Below are 17,770 nucleotides of genomic sequence, written 5' to 3'. Positions count from 1 at the left end.
GCCAATTTGCATGCAAATTCACGCTGAAGTCAATGTACTTGATTATCTTAGAGATAAATCATCCAGCTCAACACTAGGGGTAATCATCATTATCATGAACTTAAATCTAACGGGAATAAGTCACATTTAAATATTTTGCAAACACATCTTTGTATCTCACAAAATGTTTTAGGCATATAGATCCAAACTCCTGGAAGATTTTAGGAATTTTCAATACTGCGTATTGATTTATACTTTTTTTAACATACCAAAACACCATTTAGGCTAAATTTTTGCAGGAGACCCTTTGATTTTATACGAATTCTGCGAATGCCTCCACGAGCTTTTGGAGATCTAGATCAACAACATATTAATGTAAATCTTATCTCATATTTTCCTGCAAAATTGACGTATTGTAAAGCAATTCTACTGAAAAAATATGATTATCTATAAACAGTTATTTTTGAATGCCTTTTTAATTTAAGGCAGCGGTGATTTTTGGGTTTTTTTTTAAGTAACCGGGAAAAAACCGGGAATCGGAAAACTGGATTTGAATGGACACCCTGTTCTTTCGTCATTGTTGCTGTTGAATCTTGAAATCAAACATTTTTTGTCTTCATATTATTGTAATTCAATATGTCTTTCATCTCTTTCACTTAAAAACTTTGGCTCATTTTGAGTTTAAAAAAATCAAAACCATTTTGAATAAATAAAAAAAAAAAATCAATCATGTTACACCAAACAAAAACAGTTTTTTTTCTGTCACACTTTAAAGATTCATTATCAGTGAATAAATTGAACAAGGAATGGAAAAAAATAAGTTAAAGTATACAAAATACAATTTTTTACCACTGTACAAAATGCAATTTTTTACCAGTGTACAAAATTTGCAAGACAAAATTTTGTTTTCTTTATCCAAAGTTAAAGCTTACACAAATTGATGTAAATTTAGGTGCACTGATACTGACAAATACGAGCGTCAATTTTGACGCAAAATTGAGTCGTAATGGACGTGAAATTCAGCTCAATCAAACCTACTTTCAAACTTTTCAGTCTCGGAGCACTTAATTTTACATGAACTGTTTGTTTATGGCTGATCCTTTATGTCAAAAATGGATTCCGTCACTTGTAAGATTAGGTATTTCTTAGTGTGTATATATGAATCTTGACATATTTTTTTTTCTTCTTTAGTACTCTCTAAACCATCATCCTTGAAAATTTTCAAATCATTTGTTATAGTAGCTAACCACTATAATAGTACAGCCACTTTGTGGTCCATTTTCCAGGTATACATCAATACAATACGAAAACGCAGTAGGCCATCGCATAACTTTTTTTTTATGATGAGTGAGATAATTAGGACCAACAGACGTTTAAAATATCCCCGATGTTAACCTTTGCATACCCCGCCTTTCTTCTCTACAGTAAATTCTAGGAAACATTAAATCATATTCGAAGAGACTTGCAGGATAAATTTCCTGAATTTTTGGATCGTTATAAATTAATTTTCTACCAGCTACCAGTTACGCCAAATCGACGATCAAATGCGTTGTTTACAAAATCTGATACGTCCCTTTGAAAAAGTTATCCAGATTTATTTTAGAGGAATTTTGAAACAAACTCTGTGAAGGGAAATGACTCTAAAGGAAATTCTAGAGATTATTCCAAAGAAATCCTGCAATAAGAATTGAACGAATTTTCAAGTTAGGTAAAAGATAGATAAATTTTGATTTTTTCAGTAATGACCCATTGAACCTAGTGATCTTTTTGCTACAATCGCCTTCGGTTTTATGCTTAATTTAAATGTATATTGCACAACCAGGAAATTTAGTGATTTTAGTGCATACGTTGTAAACGTTGGATTTCGCAAAATTACATGAAATACCACATAAATCTCTAAGATTGCAAGCATATTGCAAGAAATCAGCTAACAATTGCGTTTTTCGTGTCAGCTTATATAGCTTCAAATGATCAACATGCAGTGATATTTCGTTTGCATAATTGAAAAAGAGACCTTCACAAAAACCTTCTATAATGTTGGATATATCTGATGTGAAGTAAATGACGTCAACAGATTTGGGATAAGCTTTTAGTTGGTTGAGAATTTTTTTTGGGTTTGGAAGGTCCTGTTGGAGAATCTTTTCAGGTTGCCTAGTTTCCCGAATTCTCAAGTATCAATTGTAACTTATATTTGCAATGTGCTATTAGTCAATATCAGTTCTACTGTTCTAGAGTCAGTGAATTTCGCCAAAGTCAATAGATAGTCGGCCACCTCCTCACATAGTAACGATACTGTTTCCAAACAGAGTACATATTTCAATCCTAGCCTTTGTTTCTAGGCAAATTAAATGTTCACTTTTATCGAAATCCTGTTTACCAATTCCAGGTCAAATAGGAGAAAAAAAAAATTTAAAACTCGGCCTCGACACAATTATGCAAAGTTTTATGCAAACCGGAGTTTTCCGATTCGTCATTTGGCGTGGAACGCTCTGTTTCCAACTGAGCATCAGCCACACACACTCTTCTTCAGTTTTCTGTTATTCTGAAATTTGTTACCATATTCTACGCTCATCATCACCAGGAGAACCAGTTTTCAGTGGAAGGAGACGTTGTTTAATTTTAATGTCATAACCCACGAGCCCCTCGAAAGACAGGCTGAACCGCACAAATTCTTAGGCTCCTTCCGGTGAGGATCCATTTCATCGCGTTTCGTTTCATCATCATCATCTTCATCATTCCGTTAAAGTATCTAATGTAGCCTCCTAAACACGCACCCATACTCTCTTAGTCGTCGTCACCCGTTGATCCAGCTTTAAGGGTATGAGTATTTTCTTTCTCGTTTTGCATAGAATTGGACGGCAAGGAAACTTTTTAAGGATAGCCATTTCACCCAACAGCAACCGAAATCCTAATTGGTCCACTCGGGTGTTGCCGTTGTGCATGTTGGTAGTTTTCCCACACAGCACGTCCTTCCCCTCGTTAGAGTTTTAAACCGAAGCAGTTTCTTTGAAAGGACACCCCATATACGGTGCACGAGGGGGTGACTTGGGCCGTTACCTCTGAACCTTTCTAAGGAACGGCAGGGTCATGTTAGCCAAAACCAGACTAGAAACAAGACGCAAGCGATAACCCCGATGGGAGATTTTAAATTCAATTCGGGCAAAACTGGAACTGTCACTTTGACAAAGCCCCTCGAGTCCTCGCCTGTCGTTTGACCTCGAAGGAAGCGAACAGCCCATAATTTCGAGACCTCTACGCTGCTGATGCCACATGTTCGCATCACATCGTCACCGGTTGATGACGTATTTTTTATGTTGTTTTGTTCTTTGTCGACAACTACTTCAGTATAAGAGATACATGTTCGAGGTCAGAGCTAGTGTGGCGAGGTGAATGGAGCTCCAACGTCAACGGCAGCTGTTTCTGAGGGATCAGGTTCTACGGCTGAAATTGTTCGAGCTGCTGTTGTTGATCCCCGAATAAGAGACTTCGATGCTGCTGCTGATGATGCAAGCAAACGGTAACAACATACAATAACAGCAGGCATACAGGACGACGTCGACGACCACTATTGGAAGCATAGGAAAAAGCATATGCGTAGCTTACCAGTACACCATCTGCCTGCCTGCACACGTGAGGCTTGTTTGTTGCTCCCCCAAAACCGATCCAAAATGAAAAGGCTTCCTGTGTACGTATCTAATTTGCTCACCGGTGGTGCTTCAGTCGTGGGGCTTCGAAAAATACCTAAACCAGCTCGAATAGAGTCCTGCTGCCAGCGGTGGTGTTCGTTGAACCTGCCTGTCTGTCGATGTGGAAACGCGGTTACGGGTGACTCGACTGTTTTAAAATTATTCGCACCCCAACGACGACGCACATTTGCTGCGAGTCGCTTCTTCGACACTTTCAGAATAAGAATAGTTGGATGAGTTGCCAAAAATCGACGGAGCTACGAGAAGCATCCATCCATCCATCCATCCGAGTGCTCGCCGTCAAAGTGAATGAGCAAATAATTAGGCGACGATGAAAAGAGTCCCTTGACGATTGTGGAAAGGTTTTTCTGCGCTTTTTGGTAGATGAATGACGTTATTAGAACTGGGGAATGAAATTAAACGAACATTTGTTTTCAGCATGGCGTGCCGGACGCCCCATGATTGATACTGAAATGAAATATTGTTATGAACCTTCTACGCATACAAATCCTCTGACGTGCCTGCTCTTTCCTACTTAAAAACCTTTTGAATCAAACTCCGCTCAGTTATCGCGTCGCCCTTGTAAATATACGACAAGAGCAAATCAAGCACCATTGCGAGTATAGTAATTTCATGCCCGTCCGAATCTCCCCTTCTTCGCTCGTCCTATACCACACCAGCGTGCCGAACCATGCTGCGCCCGCGAAAAACTACTATCGCCAATCCTAGGGTTCATGGCTGTATGTTGATTTTTGTAGCCGCATGCTACTACTGCGCGCTGTTGCTACTATTATTACTGCCGTTGTGATTTAGTTTCTTGATTCAGCTCTTTCTATGTACCTACGATGGGTCCACTGGGTCCGGTCGTTCGTTTGCCCGTTCGAGTTGGGGGCAGCAAGAGCACGCGGCATTATGTTGATACAGTTTTGAAGTGTATTGGCGAGCTTTGCTGGTTTCTATGGACACTGTACGCATACATTCCTAGCTTTGCTGGCGTAAGGGGTGGTAACCCTTGCCAGTGATTCATAAGGAAAAAGAGATTTCAATACGATTGTTACCACCCGAGTCCCGGGTTTTACGGTCGTGTACCTCTCGGAACCATTGTAACTATAAATATCATGTAGTGGTAGAGCTTCCAGCCTCCTGCATCTACCTACTTTTACGCCGCACTCACCGTCACCGTCGTCGTCTCATCGTTCGAGATGTTGCCGTTCGTTGTCCGATTGATCTTCTCGGTCGTTGTTGCCACCCTGCAAAATATCACGTTTTCTTACCTGAAGTTGGACCCGGTTTGTTGTTGGCTTCTTTGAAGAAACGAAGCGAAAATGTAAGACACAGCTGCAGAGCCAGTTTACATTTGCACTGTACCGTACACCAGCGCCGGGTACCATGAAACCCTCGAAGAGTTCCTTTGCCTAGTTTTTTTTCCTCCTCGGAACCTTCCCTCTAATGCTAAATGTACTGCAAGCAAATGTTGTGCACAGTGGGATAGTTGATGTATTATGAAGTTTTAAATTCTACGTTTGTGTTGTTACACAAACTGAGCGGATACAAGGTTTTCAGAAGCAAATCTGGAAGTCCTAACAGATATACCTGAAAAACATTGAACGCTGAATTAGAACTTATTCAGGCAAAAATATGCTTCTTCAGCTAAATTAATAGCTTATCTAGCTAATAGCTTAAATTAATCGATGGAAATGGTTTCTGCGCTTATTGGCCATCAGATGTCACTACTGTTGTTTGTAGTAACATCTATCGGAAATTACGCATAAATTGTTTTCCGTTAGCAATGTCAGGTAGTCTGTGGTTATGTTATGTTATGTAGTCTGTGAAAAGGAAATCACACATCGTATGTCATCAAAATACATGGATTTTTGAGAGATTGACCTTATGAGAGCGAATAAAAAGTAGCTTACTCTCCGGGTAGTAAGCTAGTAAGTGAGGTTATAAAGTAAAAGTTCTCAAGATGGTAGATATTTACTATCTCTATGTACTTGAGCACGTGAATTCTTGATTACTGCTTGTCGTTATTGGAAATAATTAATGTTGTCCCTTACTGAATTCAAACGTTGACTACCAAGGAAACAGCGCCATCTCTGATAAAATTCAGTATGGGAATCAGTTAATTCAAGACCAACAATTGAAATGGCCTAAACTCCATGTTGTAAACAAACCTTGTAAGGTCATTTTCTAGCAAACCGAAACCTACATTAGCAAACCTAAACCACAATCGGGTAGAGGAGAATTTCCCCTACCTGTTCATTCTGTTGGTTGCCCTTGGCGGACTTCGGTTCGCGAGAAAATGGCCTTACGAGGTTTGTTTACAAAATTGAGTTGAGGCCTTTTCAATTGTTGATCTTGAATTGTTAGTTAAGTAAGTCATGGAAAGCAGAATCTTTGAAACTTATCGCTGAAAATATTGAATGATCTGATAGGAATGGGAAGCGGTGTAAATCTGATGTTTCGTAAGAACTATTTTGTTAGAATCTTAGGAGTATGTCGTTACAAATTACTACAACTCTACTGTAGTAGAATCTGCCTAACAAGCTAAGTTTGTCCCTAAGTTAACCATCATGCTGTAGAAAAAAATTACAAGGGACAACCCTATGGGGTTGTACGCAATGGTGCCGTAGGACTACGTGGTCTTATATAATAAATGTTATTTCAAGAGCCACATGTGAAAAGGGCATACAAGCTTTTTGTAAACAAACCTTTGTAGGCCCTCTTCTCGCCAACCGAGGGTCGCACACGCAAACTAACAACATCATCGGGAAGGGGAAACCTTCCCCTATCCGGCGATGTTGATGGTTTGCGTTGGTGTCATATGGGTGGCGAGAAAAGGGCATAAGAATAACATTAATAACATTATTTACTATATAAGACCACGAAGTCCTACGTCACCATTGCGTACAACCCCATAGGGTTGTCCCTTGTATTTTTTTCTGATGATGATGACGTGTAGGCAGCTGGATCAGCAAATCGGACCGGACAATCCCATATGCTTCGGTTCAATGATTGGGCACTCGCAATAGTCTCGGCTGGAGGTGGCTGACGACGAGCACTTGGAAGAGTCTCGGTCCGGCTACTGCTAGGCACGGGTTGACCCGGTGATTGGAAAGGCGCAGCGAAGGATACCTCAACTTTGCTACGAGAAATGGGCACTCAGTAGAGTCTCGGCCCGGTTGCTTCAGGATTAGAAGCTTGGTTGCTACCGTTTTGCTGGTTCATTTTGCTAATCGTGGCGATGATTCTAATTCCACACAGGGGTAGTTGCTTTGCTGGTTATGTGACTAGATGAGTGAAAATGAAAACTACATCAGAGATTTTCGAAAATGTCATTGAGGTTTAGTGTTTACCTAAGGTTACTTGATGATTAAATAAAGATAATTGCAGAAAGTAGGGCACGGCTTGTTGGTTGTTAAGGTGCTACAACAAATGGGCACTTGGAAGAGTCTCGGCCCGGCTGCTGCTGGATACGGGTAATTCGTAGAGTGCACTTGCTTCCAAGGTGGGTTACAAGATTACAACTCTGGAGAGCATTTTGTGTGGTCGTTGTTACGCAATTGCAACCTCCCTATTCGCACACGCCCGAAGATCGGAGGCGAATGCCTTTTCTTTCTGATGACGGTGTTGGGGAAGCAGCAATGCTACATCGACATGTTTCGTCTAGAAACGATTCTCTGATGACTGTGTTTGGGAAGCAGCATATGCATGTACGTAATTGGGGGATTTGTTAGTTATTTCAACGCTTTTGGATAATGCTTGACTTTTACCAGTTTTTCAAAAGTTTCTTGTTAAACATCAACAGTCGCAAGCATTGCTATCGATGCGAAGACATATTTGAGTTATTAACGTGCAAAATCTTTCATAATTTCGTTACATGTTCTATTTTCAGTTTTCACAAAGTGTCACGTCAAAAAACGCATTTCAGTTATGCGTCGAACCATTGCGTCTTATGCAATGGGTCAATCTTAATTGTCTCTACAGTGTAAGGACACTTGAAGTTTATTTTATCTAGGATGCTTGGTACGTCAACAACTCTCCTAGCAACCGTTTTCCAGTAAATAATGCTCTCTGACAATGTCATATCTGTTGCGTAAAGATTCCCTTCCAAGCAGATCTCGTTGAAAAATAATAAGGTCAACAGTTGGCCAAGGTTAGTTCCTTGGGGAACTCCTGAGCAGTTTGTAAATTAGTTGGATTACGCTACTCGCATTTTACAGACAAGCGACAAAAATAATGGAGATCCCAAACGATCAAATGTAGTTAAAACTATGCGTTGAGCTGCCTATTGATTAGAGTAAACTGTTTCCATTTTCCTCTGCAATGGTTCGTTTGTTTGCATCCGTTGAATCCGCGTTCGATTTTGGTATGTCCACGCCTCAATTTGTAAATAGAGTAAGAAGGTTGAACATTATTTAAGACATTGATGAAGACTGTTTTGTCATATGAATTACTAAACAATAAATAAATAAATTTGATTACCGTTTTCGATATTCGTAAGGCATTGTGACGTAAATTACACGAGATTTGTTTTCAACAGATCGCTCAGGGAGAAGCCGTGTTAATCTGGAGAAATGTTTGATTGGATTCAAAAAAACATACATCCCCAATCATAATGGCTAGCAGTATACAACTAACGTATACAATTGTTGACAGTTGAACAAAAAATGCGAAAGTGCCGCACCATTCAATTAATTTTCCAACTACACCTTCATATTCCATGGTAAATGACAAGGCAGAGAAAGTGCAAAAAAGACTGCTCCTTCACACTTGTTTTTGACCATCCTCGCGGAAACCTTACGGTTCTTATCGACTGAATTGGAAGAATCTTGGATTCTTTGATTTCCTGTTCATTTGGCAAATTTTTGATCAGTAAACAACATTAATTAATTAATTTATCTTTATTAGGGAGGCTTTCAGCCTGGGGTTGGTTCGCCTCCACCGAGTAAACAACATAAAATGGGTTGTTAAAAATTATCAGCTCAGTAGTTTTTGGCCCTAGTGGCTCTATTTTTTTCCTTGATTTGTTTTCCGTCGATCTTGTTTTCCGTGCTGAGCACCAATGCTACCGCGGCGCCAGGGAGGCAGCTCCTACACCTAGATCCTACCTATCGACTCTACACAACTCATGAATCGAGGGCTTTACTTCCCTTCCGAACCACTTCCGAAGGAAGGCGTGATCAGCGATGTTATGCCTCAGAACATCCCGGCGGCGACGACTGGGATTGAATACAGGCCTGCTGAGGTGAGAGGTAATAACGCTTACCACTACACCACCGTCGCCGCTCCAGTGTCTCTAATTGGCCCTATCTTAAAGTAGATATTTTTCATTTTTACAAAATGTAGTTCAATAGGTTAGAAAATAGATTTTAACATATATCTACGCAACTAAATCCACGAAAAATCATTTCAAATTTGATTTAGGTCGTAGGGCCAACAATATAAGCACTAGTGCAAGATCTGACATACGTACCCTAGTGGAATATAGACTATTTGTTTGCCGTTTAAATTAATTTTCAGACTTGGAAAATGAGATTTTTCTTGAACTAGAACACAGGACACGGAGAATAACTCAGAGAGAGTCAGTTGTATGAGATATTTCTAAAAACTGTAGGTACTCAGCACTGAGTTCCTGCAGTTTTTAAAAATTTCTCCCTACCTCTGAGTAGAAGTGACTTTCTCTCTCTCTCTCTCCCTGAGTTATTCTCAGTGTCAGTGTTTTAGAACGTGTGTCGTTTTTGGCATGAGTGAGAAAGCTTATTATCTTTCAAAGAAATCAAAGTGGATAACAACACAGAGGAATGAACGGGTAGTCCAAGATTAGTATAGGTCTAAATGTTCTCTCTAATGCAAATTCAATACAAACAGCATTTTTAATTATATTTTTTGTAGATGAGTAGTTCCAGGAATCTCACTTGTAAATGATTGTAAAAATGGATTCCTGGAGTTTTTACTTATCTGCCTTATTCTTCCCCGCACTTCCTTTGCCCACAAACTGATAAATCAAGTCATCCTGAGGATATACAAATCAGGAATTGCGGTATGGACTGCGTAACCGTAGGTGTTCTTTGCTGTTCAATTTAAAATTGAGTCGGATTTCACTCAAAATCGTGAAAAGTGGGGTTACTCACTGAGTTACTCCTCATATTCTAGGCGGTTTTTAGGAGAGAGATTATTACTCACTCATTTCGCAACCCCACTTTTAAGCATTTTGAGTAAAATTCGACTCAAATTTTGCTGATCTCATTGACCGCGTGGGCTTTTTTTACTCACAAAAAATCAGCAGCTCACGATGGCAGGTGACTGTAAACTTCCTTCCACAAGCAGTCATTGAAGTTAAATGTTTTTCACTCTATCTGGCTGACACGTAGGAAATTTTAACCGATGGGAAATAAATCCTAGAAATAACCGGGAATTTGATTGCAATCTCAACATATGTTTGTATGCATTTTGATCCTTGGTAACTATCAGTACTTTCTCCAATGTTTTATTTACTTTGCTCAAAATGTGTATGCAAACTAAGGATTTTCAGAGGCGAAACGTTTAACTTAAGAAAAGAGCTGAGATAGAGAATCTTCAAATCCCATGTCTCAGGGTTTTCAGAATTACGTTCAAAATTCCCCTGAATAACCTAAGGGGTTGTTAATAAACTAAGAAGAAAGTTAAGAGAAAAGGGTGGAAGTTTTAAGGTCCCCACAAAAATAAATATGTCTGAACTACTGTCTTTTAAAACCGCTTACGTAGCTTATGAACATCCCCCCCTCTATGCGTTCCCTGGAAATTTTTGTTCATAACAGCCTTCGAAATTCTCTGCATACCACTTTAGAAAACCCATCCAGAAAACTCTTAAAATTTACTCTATAATTATCTAAGTGGTCTTAATTATCACGAGAATTCGCTTAAATTTCTCTCCATAATTCTCTTTAAAAGTTACCCTTGGAGTATTTCCAAGAATCTCCTAGAAGGTCATCTTAGAATTTTATAAGAAATCTAAACAAAATTGTCTAATAATACTCCCCAGGATTTTTTTGTTCAGAAAATTCCCTTGAAATTCAGCTCAGCATATCCAAAGTATCGTCGCAAAATTCCCTTGTAATTTCTCCTCAGAATTAATATGGATTGCTTCTAAAAACTCCTTTGAGAAGAGTTATGAAAATGTATCAATGATTTTTCTTGGAAATTCCTTGCATTTATGAATTGAACTTCCTTGAAAGCTGCGTATTTTGACCTCACAGCTACAGACCACATTCCTAAGGGTCAAAAGTTTCCGAACATAGTAATGTATGTCCCAAGTATCAGTGTTGGTTTTATAATGCTCTTGTAGACCATGATTAAGGCTTGGAGAATGCTTTAAAACGTTGATAAAACTTGTAATGCTGCTAGGGGCATTTAAAAACGCAAATTAGATGTTACCAAACGGTTAATTTGTATCCATATATGTGTGAACCGGGAAAAATCCGGGATCAAATCCACCGGGAAAAAAATCGGTAATATCCCGTGAAGTTTGTGGACTAATCGCGAACAAATATTTATTTATTTATCACCATCTTCGATTGAGTTGTACATACTGAACATCTCATAACTATATATAAACTGAGGTATGAGGGATTAGCAAGTGTCCAAACAATGTATGGACGATTGTCTACGTGGGGGATGGGGTGGGTCTATAATCACCTAATGGTCTACGTAGTTTATGGGGCCGTATTTTTAAATTATTTTTAAAAGAAGAAATCTCACAGGATGAATCTTTCGAGCGATGTTAGAAGAAACTTCCAGGAGAGGTTTAAAAATATAGGGTAGAGAACTACTTCGGCCTAATCGCCAATTTTGGGCCTACCGAGCAGAAAACTTCAAATAAATCCATAATTTCAGAGTTAACAAGTCAATTATACGTTTGGTACGATACTTTTCTTAATAAGCTACGGAACGAAGTCAATGAGAACGCGTGATATGAAGGTTTGCACCCATTATTCCCAAAAACAAAAGAAGCGCTCCGACCGAAGCAATTTTTATCTGCATTCGATAGGCCGAAGTGAATTCATTGGCGTTTCAATAGCGTTTCAATGCGTTAGGCTGAGTTTAGAATCCGTAGGTCGAGTTTGGCGTCAAGAAGCAGCGTTAGACTTTTGACAATATCTCAACGATTAGTTTCTTTTTATCAAATCTTACGGTACGTACGGAAAGGTAAATAAATTTGGAAGCCATCAGTAATAATAACATTCCGTTTGGTGCTAAACTGCGCTAGATTAAGAAAGGCTAAGTGCGGGTTGTGCTTAATAGGCTGGAAATGGGGTAGTTAACCCTACCTACGCTTCAAAATGGAAAAAAAAAAGTAGAAGAGTCTGTGTCTAAGGGCACGAACGGAAACTTGATGTAGGACCGTGATTTCCGTGATTATTCGTTAATAACTTGGCTGCATTCATATTTAGGGCTAACTCTTCTGCATAGTCTGTTAAAAGAAGATAAGAACAGCTGAACATGTGTTTGGAGTCGATGAAGAGAATCGATCAATGTAGATTGGTCTATTTATCTGGTTCTCTGGTGCAATTTGACAGCTCCTAATTTTCCTCGAAGAAAAAGCTTGGTACATGTCGCGTCGCGTTATGGAAATAGAGAAAGTTTTCTAGATAATGTTATAGTTCAAACATCTGGAAAATCCGTTGAATTTTGTGGTCCGTAGTAAATCAAAAAATCCGTAGATCTACGGATAAACCCGTAGAACTAATGACATTGGTAGCAAGTTGCTTGCGGTCCCCTTTCCGCAGATCTTCTGTGGTGAGCTGCTAAGTGATGAACGATACGAACACGTCCGATGTTCGAATGTAAATGCTGCTTCGGCTTGTTTCGTTTGCTACCAACTATGTCTCTGTTAGGAAAAACACCTTGTGGTCTAAGCAAATGTATGGGAAATTTGATGCTTGAAATTTTAGTGAAATTTCTTAGTTGTTTAACTATTTTACCTATACCTACTGGATAAAAGTTGCCAAAAATGGATGGGAATCGGCAATGCTATTAGTGACAAGAAAAATCATGGTCGATGAAAACCCAAGTTTCCTTTTTCTTAGTAGCATGCATTGTATTGTCTGTTTTAATTTATATTTTATAAAAAATGCTTGCTAACTTAGTAGTAAAAAGTGTTTTGACTAAATACAATAGAGGGTGCATGTGCCCCAACTTGTATTTATTATTGCATTAAAGCTGTTATTCGTAAACGTTATATTTTTTTAAATTGTCCCATAAATTAAAAAAAAAAACAATTGTTGGCCTTGTTGATTACTCTAATAGCTAGACGTCGAAATAGATCTCCAAATAGTCCACAGAGTTCTCGGGAATAATTTCTAAGAATTTATAATCCTAGCCTAACATGCTTTAAAATTTACCATAAATCTTCCACTGTGCAGCGCCCGCAAAGCCGAACAAAACTGTTGCTGCATGTAAGCACACTGCGCTGATCCAAGCCAAGAAGGTTACGAAGGAAACCATCACTGTTCCGCCGAAGATTGAAGAAAAAAAGGCTATGAACTTTTAAGGGTCACATTACGATGCTGCTGGGTTGCCCTCTGAAATGCGTGTCGAAAGAGCAGGAACAACACCGACGGTGAGGAGGGATTATTTCGTTCTCATAGATCCTCTCTAAAGATGAGAAGACTATGTTGGTGTGCGTCTGTCTGTTGCGGCGGTGGCGATGATCGATCCTTCCGTCCGTTCGTCCGCGTCGTTCGAATGTATAGTGCTTTGTTGTTTTGATTCACACGTCTTCTAGATGAAGTAGAAGGAAGGCAAACTGTGGATGAAAACTGGTTTCATCGTCTTGTCTTAATGCTGTCGAGAAGCATACTGACTACGTATTGTGCTATCAGTTTGTGTTTGTGTTGTTGTAGCATTGTACGGGTCAATCACGTTTCTGCCGTGATGTGTTCCTGTTCTAGATAGACCGGTCACCGTTCTGGTGGTGGTGCTGCTGCTCAGCGAGAGGAATTTCAATTTGTTTAGAATTTGTTTAGGTGCGTCAAGATTTGGTTCATGGGGTGGGGATTCATTCAAAGGTGATTCAATGCGTAGCAGAACTGTGAACTGAACATGTTGACCTTGTTGTATTGATTCTTGGTTCATACTGAAAGACAGACAACGAAACATTACTCCATTTTCACAGTCTAAATGAACCGGAATGAATCTCATTACAGTCTTCTGTTCGGATCAGGAAAAACAAAATCAATTCACACCGTAGAAAATCACCTTAGTGGATCACAACGCCATTAGACCCTGTGCTGCGCTCTGAACATCGATGGTGGTCGATTTTCTGCAGATCGAATGCGCGAAAAGCGGCACAAACACAATCTCGAAGAGCGGAAATTTGCTGCCAAAGCCGTTCTGATCTGATGCTGGTTGGTATATGCCGTGGTGGTTTGGTCTCATTGTTCTTCATCGGATTCAGGGACGCCAATCGTCATCATCATCATCATCATCGTTGCCGGCAACCACCATCACCGGTTGGACATAAAAAAAACGAAACAAGCAGTCTGATTCAAGGATCTTCCATCTCGCTGAGAGAGCGCGAGGAGATTGTGTTACATTGGAGAATGGTCGGTGGAGGTAGGTCGCACAAAAAATCGCATTGAAGCTATGCCCCGCCACATCCGCACCGCGCCCGTCCGTCCGTACCGCAGCTTTTGACATCCGCTTTTTTCAACCTACTAGGTCAATTTGCGTATACACTCGGATGGATCGTTGGGCGGGTAGAGAGGGGGGGATTAGTGTGCGCTCATCAACTGGTTCATTAGGATTTTGTTCTTCTTCAAGGGGATGATGTTTTAACCTCTAGCTCTCTGTGAAACCAAATTAATGAATGTTTCAAGTGTGCTTGGGTTTTTTTTTGTTGAATTCAGACCTATTGAATAAAACAAACATTATATAATGATGAGAATTCTAATAAATTTTATGATTTTCATAAGTTCATCACTAAAACTAATACCTTTACAAATTAAGTTCTTGGTTAAAAGTTAGTTATTGCTCAATTTGAACTACTTTAAGACTCCTGTGCATAACATAATTGTATCGTAATATTTTCGAACAGTCAAGAAAATTTCAAAAATCAACTTATTTGAAGGCAGCTAGCTGCTTTAAGAAGTGCGACAATATTACTGTGTACCTATTTTCAGCGCACGAGTCTAATAAGGTGTTAAATCTGCAATAAAAATACAGTACCCGTTCGATTTTGGCAACAAAATCACAAAACTGTTCGTTTTTGGCACTGGGATTTTGAACATAATGTATTTTTGCTCCTTGTGATTACAATGTTTAATTGAAGATTAATTATTAATCACGTCTATGTCATAAAGATGATTCACGGTGGTTCAAAACGAAATCGTAAATTAAACATCAAAATTAAATCGTTCGGTGTTGGGACGGTTCGAATTTTTCGGGCTTGTTGCCAAAATCGAACAAGTACTGTAATTAAATAATATTATTTGAAAGGTTTCCTGACAATTACATTTCAGTACAGCGAGGTACCGTTGTTTGCGGATAGAGCTGTAGCCACTATTCGTGTTCCCAATTCCTAGCTGCCTGATCTTTGGTAGTAAGAATACTAAACGCAAATGGTATCTTTATCAGGCCTGAACCAAAGACAACAAATCAAGAAGACTGGCAACTTTGCCAGATACAATGGCGCTGCGCTTGAGTGAAGGTGGAAGCAACGCATAGAAAAATGAGCAAATACGTAAACCCTTCCTCTGAGGATGTAATTTTTGCTATCAAATTCGTTCGAAGCATTTTTTTTTTGTCAATTTCGCTTCCAGAGTGTCACAATTAGCGATTAGCTATAACGAATAGTACTCACTCATGACGATTACTCATTACAGCTAAAATAGCTAATTGTGACCCTTTCAAAGCAAAATTGACTGGTTTTATGTGTCATACACAAACTTTACCTGCTCTTCTTGTATCTTACATATAAAAATTAGTATTATAATATTTCATAGTTTCATAATTTCGATAAGTAGCGTTTTAGCTATAATGAGTATGTTCAGGCCTGATCTTTATTTCCAAAAACCAAGTATCAAGGAATCCAGAAAAGATAATACCGACTAAAACTCGATCCGCAAACAACGATGCCTCAAAGTATTTGTGTGATTTATCACATATTCTGTATATCTATTGCACAATATTGTAAGATAATCTTGCATTTTCAGACATACACCGTTCGGTCACCCTTCGCAACTAATGCTGCCTCACTCAAAACTGTGAGATAATAATTCAAATTTAATAAATTACCTAGCATTTTGGGGGATAAATGGGTCTGCAGAAGTTGTTACGCGCCATGTTACGCTACTAGGGGTTTAAAATTGGTCAAAAGTATACTACGTCTAATAGTTATGCCACAAAATCCAAAATAACTGTATTCAGGTGAAATAAATGGCCCATAGAAAGCTTGTTAGCATTGTAATATTCTAAAAAGCACTTCGCAAATTCACGAAGAACTGTTTCATTTTCAAGACTCCATGGCAAGCAACTTCAACTGTAAAAGGGAGCAATCTGTAAAATGAATTCGGTAGTTCACTTCAAAGGCTTAAAGTCCATCTACCTATTTATGGCAATGAAGACAGGATTGTGAACTAATTAATACTTGAACTTGAAAAAGGCTTGGATGCATCTGTAATTTCCCAGTATTTTCAGCTGATTATATATTTACTCAAGCTCAAAGTATAACTTCAATCGTTTGAAGATTGTCAGTTGTTTGCATTCTCAGTATCTTCGGAGTGCAGAATTTCGTCGTTAAAATTCCTACGCTCACTCCGACCGAGCTTTCATTTTGATAGAGCAAAATTAGAATTAATTCCTGCAATCCAAATGCCTAGATCAAATTTTCGAAAACAACCCATTCAGAGATCAAAGGAAGCTCTTATGCCAATCATTTCTTCTCAATAAACCGGAGAATCCCATCCAACATCCGGTGGTAAAGGCCCCAATCTCAACCCGGTTCATCTTTAATTTCGGAATTAATTTATTTTTAGCCACCTAATTCTTCGACCACCTTCGCCTTCGTCAGCAGGCTTCCGCCAGGCCCCAGCCAAACTAGAGTCAGGGGAGATCACAAGCGAACGTTGGGATTGGAGATACGATAGAGTACCTCTCAAGAGCGCATTTCAACAAAAGATCAAATAACACCAATAGCAGCAGCTCCTCCAAGCAACAGCCAGACAGACAAACAGAAAGAAGTAGCAACTAGAGGAAAACCAATAATAATACCACTGGTAATAAGTACAGTATACAGCCACCAGCCACCACCATCGGGTCGCTCACACATGTGGTTTGAGTTGTGAGCACACTCATATCGGGAAAGATTTGAACTCTACCGGGGAAGGCTTTTTCTGCATCCTTCACTGAACTCTGTATCTGACAGTGTAGCGTACGTACTAGAGAGAAAAAGAGTGAGCGAGATATTTTCTGGTTACGACACCCCCAAGTTAAAGAATGCTGGAGCATGGCAGCAATAGGCACCGGAGTGGCAAATGATTGAGGCAGATAAGCGCAGAAGAAGGAAGCGAAAAAAGCTCTCCCTGTGTTTGTGTGTCGGAGACGTAGAGACAAAGTCGAAAGCTCCATTCAATTCTACTAGTTCGTTCCCTTGGCATGGAAGGCAGGCAGGCAGTGCTGTTGACTGAAACTGAAATCTACCCTGGTGCTTGTGTAAAACATAGCCAATGCGAGAGGAGCACTGCAAACTTCTGCAAGAGCCCTAACGACAACGGAAAGTGAAATAACACAGGGCTGTAATGTGATCTTCTTCAGTCACAATACTAGAGTTTTCTGACCAGATTACAAACACTAATTACAAAGATCTTCCTCTGGATGGTGAAATAGATATTGGATCCAAATCGCTGCAACCGACCTCCAACGACTACAACCCTTACCGGATGAGGAGGAGGAGGAGGAGGACGCTGTAGGAATCTCTCGTGCACTGGAGAGCAAAAATGGTAATAACAAAAAATTCAAAACACATTCTCCTCCATTGATATACAATGTGCTCTGTTGCTTCTTTCCGCGCGCGCTCTCTTGTGCACTCGTCCATATCCACCACCCGTCCAGTTTGAACACGGTCT

The 17,770-nt window shown here is 39.5% G+C and overlaps 1 protein-coding gene across 3 annotated transcripts in view; it reads left to right on the top strand.

Annotated features, from left to right (window-relative positions):
* msi (musashi) overlaps positions 1-17,770 on the top strand; it is a 169,526-nt gene that overhangs the window by 33,051 nt on the left and 118,705 nt on the right. The window lies entirely within an intron of this gene.

The sequence above is a fragment of the Ochlerotatus camptorhynchus genome, unplaced genomic scaffold (assembly GCF_037179485.1).
Source record: "Ochlerotatus camptorhynchus isolate MF236.1 unplaced genomic scaffold, CSIRO-AGI_Acam_v1.1 ptg000232l, whole genome shotgun sequence".
In the NCBI taxonomy this organism is placed as follows: Eukaryota; Metazoa; Arthropoda; class Insecta; order Diptera; family Culicidae; genus Ochlerotatus; species Ochlerotatus camptorhynchus.
Note: the sequence above shows the minus strand (reverse complement) of the source record. Positions and strands in the feature narration are given on the sequence as shown.